General features: G+C 45.0%; 1 long non-coding RNA gene across 1 annotated transcript; it reads right to left on the bottom strand.

Annotated features, from left to right (window-relative positions):
- Window positions 1-1205: 1205 nt before the first annotated feature.
- On the bottom strand, window positions 1206-5842 carry LOC114806385. Its single transcript, XR_005659480.1, has 3 exons — window positions 5773-5842; window positions 5418-5501; window positions 1206-1371 (listed from the first exon to the last, which is right to left on the bottom strand). It is a non-coding gene; the product is annotated as an uncharacterized LOC114806385 (long non-coding RNA).
- Between the last annotated feature and the right edge of the window lie 6080 nt (window positions 5843-11922).

Below are 11922 nucleotides of genomic sequence, written 5' to 3'. Positions count from 1 at the left end.
CTGACTAAAATTAAGTTGGACAATACCCGGGGGTTTTATTGACCTTGGCTAGTCCAAAACTGCCTGCAGTACTAACTAGAATAAGGCAACGGACCTGTCAGTTGGCGAACCAAGGCTCAGTCTCCAACCAGCCACATCCACCTCACCCCTCCCAGAATAACCAGGGAGAGAGCGACAGCCGGGTGGGGGGAGACTTCTAGACTGTAAGCTTGCTGTGGGCATGGAAAGTGTCTGTTCATTTTCATACTCTACTCTCCCAAGCGATTAGAACAGTGTGATTAGCACACCATAAGTGCTCAATAAATAAGATTGACTAAATGAATGAAAAGAGGAGGAGAAGGAGGAAAGGAGAGAGACAGAGGGAAGACTGAGAAGTTCACTGAGGCCCATTCTTCATCAACCAATATGTCTGCCAACTCTCCCATTCGCTCAGTACAGTGCTCTGCACATGGTAAGTGCTCAAAACATATAATTGACTGACCTTTCCACCACCCTCCCACAATTTCTCCTTTTCCCTTCCTTCCTCACCACCTTCACAAGGTCTGCGGTCCAAGATTCAGAATAAGCACAATTCATTTCCCTGACACGTAGATCCTGTAGACCACAGAGTCACAGGCTAAATTTCCAGGGATGACACACCAGTTAAGTGAACAAGAGCTGTTCCATCACATATGTTTCCCTGTCTTGAAAAGGGCCTGCCAGAGAAAGAGTGTGGTCTAGTGGAAAGAGCATGAGCCTGGGAGACAGACGACTGGGGTTCTAATCCCACCTCTGCCACTTGTCCACTGGGTGACCCTGGGCGAGTCGCTCAACTTCTCTGAGCCTCGGTTCCCTCATCTGTAAAATGGGAAGTTAATCGCTGTTCTTCCTACTTAGACTGGGATCCTCATGGGGGACCTGAGGACCTTGTATCTACCCCAATGCTAGTATACTACCTGGCAAGTAGTAAGTGCTTAACAAATAAGACAGTTATTAGAAGTAGTAGTAGTGTGAACTGACCATTTCTGGATTAGTCATGTGATTTGGCAAAGCTAGTGGGTGACTGTCAATCAAGACTGAACTATCCCCCAAGGGTAGAGCTTTCAGATGAGATCTGTGGAAAAGAAAACCTTTTTTGATGGGATTTCTCTGACTGGGTGTGACCATTTTCAGACTGAATCAAAATATATGACGAAGCACCGAAGGGCTCTTGGGTTCCAATTTACAGCTAACGGCCCTGTGAATTCCTTACCAGCTTTCTTCGACTTCTCTTTCTGTTCTTGCAACTTCTCTCCCTGGAGGGTAATCTGCATGATGGGACTCTGCAGTTGGATGATTTCTTCTTTCATTTCCACCATTTCGTGCATTTGACGCTTCGTCTCTGCTATTACCCTATGGAAAATGGGTGGGATCGTGTGATTCTGGGAAACCAGGTGAAAGAGAGAAACAGGCCCCTGGTATGCAGAAGCCCCTCCCTCCTTCCCTTCCCATCCCCTCCCCACCCCTGATGGCCTCTTCTGGCGGGTTGAGGGAGTTCCAGCCCCAAAAAGGATAAGAGGTCACCGGCTTGGGGGTGCACCAGGGATTTTCATTTATTCAGTCAAGTGTTTTTATTGAGCGCTTACTGTGTACATTCCACGGTACCATGCCCTTGGGAGAGGACAATAGAACAGTGCAATAGACATGTTCCCTGCCCATGATGAGCTTACAGACCAGAGCAGGGGGAGACAGACATTGATTAAAATAAATAAATTACAGATACGTACAGAGGTGCCTTGGGGCTGGGAAGAGGGGATGAATAAAGAGCAAGTCAGGCTGAGGCAGAAGGGAGTGGGAGAAGAGGAAAGAAGGGCTTAGTCAGGGAAGGCCTCTTGGAGGAGATGTACCTTCAATTAGGCTTTAAAGTGGAGGAGAGTCATTGCCTCTGAGGTTTCTGGCCAGAGTCCAGGATTGTAGGTTGAGGAGGAGGAGACTTGCCCGCCCCCTGGCCACCCTCTCCGTCACCGCCCCCCATTCACTGAGAGCCCTGTGTGGGTCACAGACTGTGTCCCACCTGATTAGCTTGTATCAACTCCAGCACTTAGTGCAATGCTTGACACCTAGTAAGCGCTTAGCAAATACCATCCAAAAAAAACCACTAGTTAAATTCCAGATTGAGGTTAGGAGGAAGAGTACTCACTGACCTTGTTTAGATGTATACAGATTTTGGAATTAAAACTCCTAAAGAAATTCAGACAACATGAGTAAGGACTCCACATACAGTACAAGGGGGCACATGTGATTGCATTCATTCATTCAATTGTACTTATTGAGCGCTTACTATGTGCACAGCGCTGTACTAAGTGCTTGGAATAATAATAATAATAATAATAATTTGTTAAATGCTTACTATGTGCAAAGCACTGTTCTAAGCGCAGGGGGAGATACAGGGTAATCAGGTTGACCCACGTGAGGCTCACAGTCTTAATCTCCATTTTACAGATGAGGTCACTGAGGCACAGAGAAGTGAAGTGACTTGCCCACACTCACATAGCTGACAAGTGGCAGAGCTGGGATTCGAACCCATGACCTCTTACTGGATCATACAATTCGGCAACAGATAGACAATCCCTGCCCAACAATGGGCTCACGGTCTACAGGGGGGAGACAGACAACAAAACGAAACAAGTAGTCAGGATTGTAATACAGTGTCCTCTGTTACATATCTATAAATTATATACATATCTATCTGATCAATTAGTTATGTATATTAAGGTCTGCCTAACCCTCTTGATTGTAAGCTCATTGGGGGCAGGGAATGTGTCTAGTGACTCTGTTGGACTGAACTCTTCCAGTGCTTAATACGGTGCTCAACACACAGTAAATACTCAGTAAATGCTTTTGATGTGAATACTCCAGGAACACTAAAATGTAAGCCTTTAAGGAACACTAGCAGAATGAGGGAGGTTCAATCCCACAGCCTCACTATGCAACTCAGCCCTACAGCACTTGTATCCACCTCCGTAATTTAACGTCTGCCACACCCCTCTAGACTGTAAACTATTGTATCATCCTCTCCCGAGCGCTTAATACCATGCTCGGCATACGTTAAGTGCTCAATAAGTACCTTTGATTGATATGAATACACCGGGAAGGCCGAAATGCATGTCTTTAGGGAACACTTAGCAGAATTGGGAATGTTCAATTCCACAGCACACACGTCTACATCCGTACTTTCTTTTAACGTCTGCCTCACCCACTAGATGGTAAGCTCGTCGTGGACAGGGAATGCATCTACCAACTCTGTTCTAGTATACTCCCCCAAGCCCTTAGTCTGGTGCTCTGCACACAGTAAGTGCTCAAGAAATGCTACTGGTTGACTGATTGATACATGAGACCTCAGCAACTCCCACTTTCAAAAGGCTGGGTAATTTCAGGAGGAAATTGTAAATTTTCAATTGGAAAACTTTGACCACAATCATTCTAGCTAAACCTTTAGTCTCCCTTCACCTACTTAACTATCTGCAGCAATATTTAACCAATATTAAGAGTGCAAGTAGTTTTGTGCCAGTGAACTTAGTAAATCAATCAATGAACCAGTCCTACTTACTGAAGGCTTACTGAAGGCAGAGCACTGTAGTAAGCACTTGGGAGAGTATGATAGAATTGGTAGACACGTTCCCCACCCACAATGAGCTGACAGTCTAGAGGAAGGTAAGTCTTTCTGTGGTGAGAAGTTTGTAATGTCATCATTTTGACACACGTGTCTACGGTCTTATTCTCATAATATTCAAAGTTAGGGGAACTTTATCCATCACCTTTTTCGGCCCAAATTCAAAATACATTACATTTCTTGCACTACGATGATAAATGTGCAAATCAGCTAAACCTTCTTCTGGTTTCTGAGAAGCTTTCTGAGAAGCAGCGTGGCTCAGTGGAAAGAGCATGGGCTTTGGAGTCAGGGCTCATGAGTTCGAATCCCAGCTCTGCCACTTGTCGGCTGTGTGACTGTGGGCAAGTCACTTAACTTCTCTGTGCCTCAGTTCCCTCATCTGTAAAATGGGGATTAAGACTGTGAGCCCCACGTGGGACAACCTGATTCCCCTATGTCTACCCCAGCGCTTAGAACAGTGCTCGGCACATAGTAAGCGCTTAACAAATACCAACATTATTATTATTATTATTATTATGTTTCTTTTGAGCTCTTCCTTAGACTGTGCTTTCTCTAAAATTTCTGGCCCCTAGAGGTTGTCTCCACAAAATAAGAAAAGCGATGCCTTCTGGTGTCCTCATTCTTGCTTTAACCCTGACTGCTTTGGGAGTGACTGGGCTGCCTCCTGTGAAATGGGATTGGCTTAGCCTACAACTCTCAGGATGTTTTTTGTTTGTTTGTTTGCTGGTTTGTTCGTTTTTGTATCTGTACAGTGTGCCAAGCACTGTACTACGCGCTGGGGTAGATACAAGCTAATCAGGTTGGACACAGTCCACGTCCCACGTGGGGCTCACAGTCTTAATCCCCATTTTACAGATGAGGTAACTGAGGCACAGAAAAGGGAAATTACTTGCCCAAGGTCACACAGCAGACATGCAGAAGAGCTGGGATTCGACTCCAGGTCCTTCGGACTCCCAGCCCCATGCTCTACTCACTAGGCTACGCTGCACCTCCTGCCATCTAAATCAAGAATCTTGTTTATTCGTTCCTATTACAATACAGTTATGCAGCCCATTATCTAATACTCATTTTGCTAAACAGTAACTTGATTTTTCAGAGAAAAACGGAGTCATTCCACGTAAACATTTGAGTCACAATGGTGACGAAGGTATCGATATGGTAGAGACTCTGAGACTTGGACAATCTGCGAAGGAGTGTGGCCTAGTGGAAAAGTGGGAGTCAGAAGCACCTGGGTTCTAATCCCAGCTCTGCCATGGTGTGATGGGTGACCTTGGGCAAGTCCCTTTTCTTCCCTATAGCTCAGTTTTCTCAGAATTGAGATGGGGATTCAGTACCTGTTCTCCCTCCTTCTTGGACTGTGAGTCCAATGGGGGACAGGGACTGCATCTGACCTGATTGTCTTGTACATACCCCAGGGCTTAGCACTAAGGTGCTTAGCACAAGGTAGGTGCTTAACAAATACAGCTATTATTATTATCATTGGCGTAACCTAAACCAAAACCAGTGCTAACTGGAAGTATTAATGAGCCTGTCATTGGGCAGGGATTGTCTCTAACTGTTGCCGAATTGTACATTCCAAGTGCTTAGTACAGTGCTCTGCACATAGTAGGCGCTCAATAAATACTGTTGAATGAATGAATTAATTAAACTGGAATGTGAAACAAAAACACCCCTCAAATGGAAGGAGCTGCAATTGGCTTTGAAATCAGTGCGACAGGCGCTGCTTTCGAGCTATTCGAAGCCAACCCCCGTGAGCCTTACTGGCCATCTTGAGGAAAACGCTCACCTTATCTTGTTCAAGCTGCTCAATCAAGTTCTTGGCATCCCGCAGGTGAGTAATCAGCCTCGTCTTCTCAGACATTTGGAGTTCCTAGAAGATGACAAAAGAAAGTTCTTTTACATCTCTAACATGGCTCCCCTCTTCCTCCGAGAGCTCCAGATGTGTATGTACACTGGCAATTGTTCCATGTAGTGTCTTATTTGGAGTTCTCAGGACTCAGCTAATAGTTTCGGCTAATTCCCCTGCTAGCTAGGGATGGTACTGGGCCTTGGACATTTTACTGGCATTGGGAAACTCAACCACTGTCTCGAGAGCACAGGTTCTGAGACATACATGTCTATGGCTTACCAGAAGACCATACCTTCAACTCTCGTCAAGGACTACGAAGGTCGAGCCGGTCTTCGGAACACCCTCCCTCCTCAGATCTGACGGACAATTACTCTCTCCAACTTCGAAGCCTTATTGAAGGCACATCTCCTCCACAATCTAAGTAGGAGAGAGAACCGGTATTGAATCCCCATTGTTCAGATAAGGTAACAAAGGAACAGAGAAGTGAAGTGACTTGCCCAGAGCCACAGAGCAGAAAAGTGGCAGAGCCGGGATTAGAACCCTGGTCCTCCGACTCCCAGGCCCATGCTCTAACCACTAGAGCACGCTCCTTCTCGAGAAACCCAAAGGGATCCACCTGGATGAGCAGAACACTCAAAAGGTAGTCAGGAGAGAGAGAGATTTTGACTTTCCAACAACGATGCCTTCAGAGAGATGCCTCCATCTATCTAGCTCTTAATTTCAGCTTCAGAAAAGCAGTGCCTTATGAAAGAGCTTTGAAAACTGGAATGGAAACACTGCATGGAGCCAAATGTATTTTATCATCTTTCCTGCCATTTTTTTATGATATTTGTTAAGTGCTTGTTGCTACTGTCTTATGCTGTCGAGTAGTGTCCGACCCATAGCGATGCCAGGGACATATGACTCCCAGAACGCCCCACCTCCACCTGCAATTGGTCTGATAATGTATTCGTAGGGTTTCCTTGGTAAAATATGGAAGCAGTTTACCGTCGCCTCCGTGTGTGCAATAAACCTGAGTCTGCAGCATCAGGTAGTGATGATGAAATCTTTGTTCCATATTTACTAATGCAGAGAACCATTGGTTACTAGGCACATTATCAACCGCTCTAAATTTCAAAAGTTAAAAATCAAACAGTGTATCCATCACTCAGTAGTGTTAACTGAGTACTTTGCTCTGAGCAGGGAGATAAGCAGCATTTCCTCAGTGGAAAGAGCATGGGCATGGGAATTAGAGGACGTGGGTTCTGATCCCAGTTCTGCCAATTGCTTGCTGTGTGACCTTGGGCAAGTCACTTCACTTCTCTGTGCCTCAGTTTCCTCAACTACAGAACAGGGATTTGATACCTGCTCTCCCTCCCACTTAGACTGTGAGCCCCATGCAGAACAAGGAATGTGTCCGATCTAATTAACTTGTACCTTCTCTAGTGCTTAGAATAGTGTTTGACACATAGTCAGTGATTAACAAATACTATTAAAAATAAAAAAGTGGTACACAAGTGTCTGAAGGAAGAACAGGTAATAAACTGTTATCAAGCCAGAGTTACTACCTGGGTTTGAAGAACACTGGAGTAATTGATCTTTCTCTTCCAAAGAAGAATCCATCTCATCCTGGAGGTGTTTTTTGTAGCTTGTTGGCCCACGCAGATTTCCTAAAAGATGACAAGTTTACAGGCCTTCCAAGCAAAATCCAAAATAGCACTCTGTGACATTTCAATTCCCCCAAAGTAGAAGGCCACGTAGGTGAGGAACCAAAATCAGTCTAGGTCAAACTATTGCAAGAGAGATATCTAGGCGTCTCAAAGTTAAACTTTTGTCTAGTAGGTGTGGGAAATGAAAGGAGGGGGAAGTAGGCCATTACTGCTGGCCTAATATTTTCAGAATGGTAAGGAGTGAGGTGAAGCCTAGTGATGGAACAAAGAATTTCATGGATGCAATCTCACAGGAGGGCGAGATCATTTGAAGCAGTGTGGCCTGGTGGATACAACATGGGCCTGGGAGTCAGAAGGACCTGGGTTCTAATCCTGACTCTGCCACCCCTCTGCTGTGTGACCTTTGGCAAGTCACTTCACTTCTCTGTGCCTCAGTGACCTCATTTGTAAAATGGATATTAAGACAGTGAGCTCCATGTGGGATATGGACTATGTCCAACCCGATTAGCTTGTACCTACCCCAATGCTTAGTCTGGCCCATAGTAAGCGCTTAACAAATACCAAACAAATAAACAAAAATATCCAACCACCCCTTCTCCTTGGGAAGAGCCGGTCAATGTGGCCTAGATCATATCAGGCCCGATTATATGGTAGCTACTCCAGCACTTAAAACAGTGCTTGACACATAGTAAGCACTTAATAAATACCAAAAAGTAAAAATTACAAAAACACCTGGCAATATTGCACTACATGATCAGCAGGTGGTGGAGAGTGGAATATCCGCAATATATGGACTATTTGAAACATCGTTTACCCCCAAGACCAAGAGAGATTCGGGGACATGAAGGGTCATATAAGGGTGACATATTGGGTTTTGGAAATTTAATTTTTGTCCTAAGTCCCATTCAGGAGACAGAACTGCACCTCAGTTACCTCATTGTAAAATGATAATTAAAATTTTGTTAGTTGTTGTTTGTGTTCGTGTCATCAGGTCAAATGGACTGTACTACACACTGGCATTAGATCTCTGATGGGCTCTAGTTTATAGAGTTTGGACCAGCCTCGGTAACTTACTCCCACAGTTCTCCAATTCTCTGAAGCGCTTTATCCTGACTCTGGCTTAAAATGCTCTCAAAATCAGAATAACATTTAAAATCCTTGTTCCAACAACAGCATCTCATGCTGATTACAGAGCAAACCAAATAACAAGAACTCTTCTTAAAACACCCCAAAGTGACTCTGACCCCGCTAATTCAGATGTACAATCTTTCACATTCACTTCCTGAGAATTCACTGAGATTGATTACAAAAGACAACAATGAAAGATAAGTAAGATTGTGTGGAACATTTGTGTGTGCTCACTCTCTGATTAAAAATATTATATCCCTGCCCCAAATATGAGGTGCTGAGGAGGTAGAGGTAACTCTTCAGACCCTTTTCTGGAAAACTCCTAGAAGGAGTGTGGCCTTGAGGGTAAAGCAAGGGCCTGGGAGTCAGAAAGACCTGAGTTCTAATCCCAGGTCTGCCACTTGTCTGCTGTGTGACGCTGGGCAAGTCACTTCACTTCTCTGTGCCTCAGGTACCTCATTTCAATCATTCATTCAATCATATTTATTGAGCGCTTACTGTGTGTGGAGCACTGTACTAAGTGCTTGGAAAGTACAATTCGGCAACAGATAGACAAAATCCCTACCCAATAATGGGCTCACAGTCTATAAGGGGGAGACAGACAACAAAACAAAACAAAATCTCATCTGTACAATGGGGATTAAGACTGTGAGCCCCAAGTGGGACATGGACCGTGACCCAGATTGGCATGTATCTAATCCCGGTTCCATCATTTGTCTGCTGTGTTTGACCTTGGGCAAGTCACTTATTTTCTCTGTGCCTAGGTTACCTCATCTGCAAAATGAGGATGAAGACTGTGAGCCCTGCATGGGACAGGGACCGTGACCAACCTGGTTAGCTTCTATCTACCCCAGCGCTTAGTACAGTGCCTGGGACATAGTACCCGTTTAACAAATACCATGAAAAAATTAAAAATTCCACTCATTCATTCAGTCGTATTTATTGAGGGCTTACTGTGTGCAGAGCACTGTACTAAGTGCTTTGGAAAGCACAATTCGGCAACAGATCGAGACAAACCCTACCCAACAACAGGCTCACAGTCTAGCACCCACCCTCCCAGTTTCCAACAAGAGAAATAATATGGTCTCCTGGAAAAAGCATGGGCTTGGGAGTCAGAGGACCAGAGTTCTAATCCCGGCTCTGCCACTCATCTGCTGTGGGACCTTGGGCAAGTCATTTCACTTTTCTGTGCCTCAGTTACCTCACCTGTAACATGAGGATTAAATCCCTCTTCCTCCAACTTAGACTTTGAGCCCCATGAGGGACAGGAACTGCGTCCAATCTAATAAACTTGCATCTATCCCAGCACTTAGACCAGAGCTTGATACGTAATAAGGCCTTGACAAACACGATTAAAATAAAGATCACAGAATAAGTTCTGCTCACTTAACATCTCACTTCCTTTCTCTCTCTCCCCCTCTTCCTCATTTTCCACCTTTTCCCCTCCCATTTTTAACTTCATTATTAGGATTTCACAATTACAGTTCCACAATGAAGTGAAGTACTTCATGTGTACTACTAGCTCATGGCCTAGTGGAAAGAGCATGACACAAGAGTCAAGGAGACCCTCTGATTTTGAAGTGAATCTGCCATTTGCCTGCTGTATGTATGGCCTTGGGCAATTCACTAGGCCTGTTTCCTCATCTGTAAAGTGGAGATAAAAATGTCCGTTTTCCCTCCATCCTACATGGGACAGGGACTGTGTCCCAACTGATTCATTTGTACCTATTCACCCCAGCACTTCGCACAATACTCAGCCAACAAAAACTTAATAGCAGCATTATCATCATCATTATGGTTGTTTGCACATCAGCAGCTCAAAAGCTTCATTTGATTTGGAAAGAGCTCAGGCCTGGGAGTTCAAAGAACCCGGCTTCTAATCCCAGCTCTGCCATGTGTCTGTGTGACCTTGGGCAAGTCACTTCATTCCTCTGGGCCTCAGTTGCCTCATCTGTTAAATGGGGATTAAGACTGTGAGCCCCATGTGGGACAGGGACTGTGTCCAACCTGGTTAGCTTGTGTCTTCCCCAGCACTTAAGACAGTGACGGGCATAGAGTGAGCTCTTAACCAATACCATTAAAAAAGAAAAAGTTGCCAACCCATCCAATCGAGGATACTTTGATCACTAAGAAGCTGGAAAGGTACAGTACATGCCCCAATCATTTCCTCTCTAAATCTTCCTTCTACTTCCCAGGCGAGACACAGCAGGAAACAGATGCTGGCCCCTCCGCTATAAGTGGTGGATTCTAGATCCTGATTTTTTTCTCTAGAAGAGAAGCTCCTTGTAGACAGGGAATGTGTCTACTGACTCTTACATTTTCCTCTCCCAAGCACTTAGTACAGTGCTTTGCACACAGTAAGCACACAATAAATACCATTGATTGATTACTGGTCAAAATATTACATATGGTCAATACATTACGTAGTAGAGAAGCAGTGGTACCTAGTGGAAAGAGCTGGGGCCTTGAAGGAAGAGGACCTAGGTTCTAATCCCGCTTCTGCCAATTGCCAGCTGTGTGACCTTGGGCGAGTCACCTAACCTCTCTATGCCTCCATTTCCTCTTCTGGAAAACAGGTATTAAATACCTCCTCTCCCTCTTCCTTAGACTGTGAACCCCAGGTGGGACAGGGACTGTATCCAACCCGATTAATTTGGATCTACCCCAGTGCTTACAACAGTACTTTGACACACACTAAGCACCTAACAAATATCATAAAAATGATGAACTACAATAATGTATACGTGTTTAGATGGCAAAAGGCATCAGTTACTCCACCTCAAAAGAGGCGCAATCAACACTTCCCCAGTAATCTGCGGGTCAAATGAATTTCCCCAAGTTCCTTAGGGCTCCAAATAAAGTCAACCCAAAGTGACAATCATTTCCGAATTAAGATTTCCTTCACAGGCAGCTTCGACTGGACGGGAATAGCAGACCACTCCAAGAGGTGACACGATTTCATTTGTCGTCGAGTAGTCCTCTACAAGCTCAGAATTGTGCTCCTACCTCTGAATAGTTCTCTGTAGGTAGTTATATAGCGCTCGCTCTTATTCAAATGCCAAAGCAGCTGGTCTTCTGTAAGGCTGGTCACGTTCCCCATGGTATCCTCCGCCTCGCTCTCGACGTCAGACAGTGGATCGAACACAGAGGTGGAGGTGTCCAAATCCAGCTGGTTTAAAGAATCTCTAGAGGAGGCTCATGCCAGAAAATCATTTGAAGGCACCCTGAACAGCGACCATTTGATTGGACTTCAAAACGTGGATTCCAGCGACGGCCCCCAGAGTTGGAGCTTCTGGGCAAAGGTCTGCGTGTCAGCTGGCTGCAGACCGAGAGACACTACAATTTCCCTATATTTTAGAGCATCCGTCACATCGGGTTCTCTCCATCCCATCAACGATGCCCGTGTTTTGAATCTCATTCATTCAGTCGTATTTACTGAGCGCTTACTGTGTGCAGAGCACTGTACTAAGCACTTGGGAGACTACAATACAACAATAATCGCGGCAAAATCTCGGTAAAAGCTAGGGCCTCCGCTAGTTATGGGAAGAAAAGTGAGCTAGGGGATGGAGGATAGAAAACATATATTCGTAAGTGGGAAAGGCAGGAGGAAAACCGTAAGAACGGAATAGGGGAAGGTGAAAGGGGAAGCAACATAAATAGAAAGA

This window comes from Ornithorhynchus anatinus, chromosome X1 (genome assembly GCF_004115215.2).
Source record: "Ornithorhynchus anatinus isolate Pmale09 chromosome X1, mOrnAna1.pri.v4, whole genome shotgun sequence".
NCBI classification, from domain to species: Eukaryota; Metazoa; Chordata; class Mammalia; order Monotremata; family Ornithorhynchidae; genus Ornithorhynchus; species Ornithorhynchus anatinus.
The sequence above is the reverse complement of the archived record's forward strand: the minus strand, read 5'-3'. Positions and strand labels throughout refer to the sequence as shown.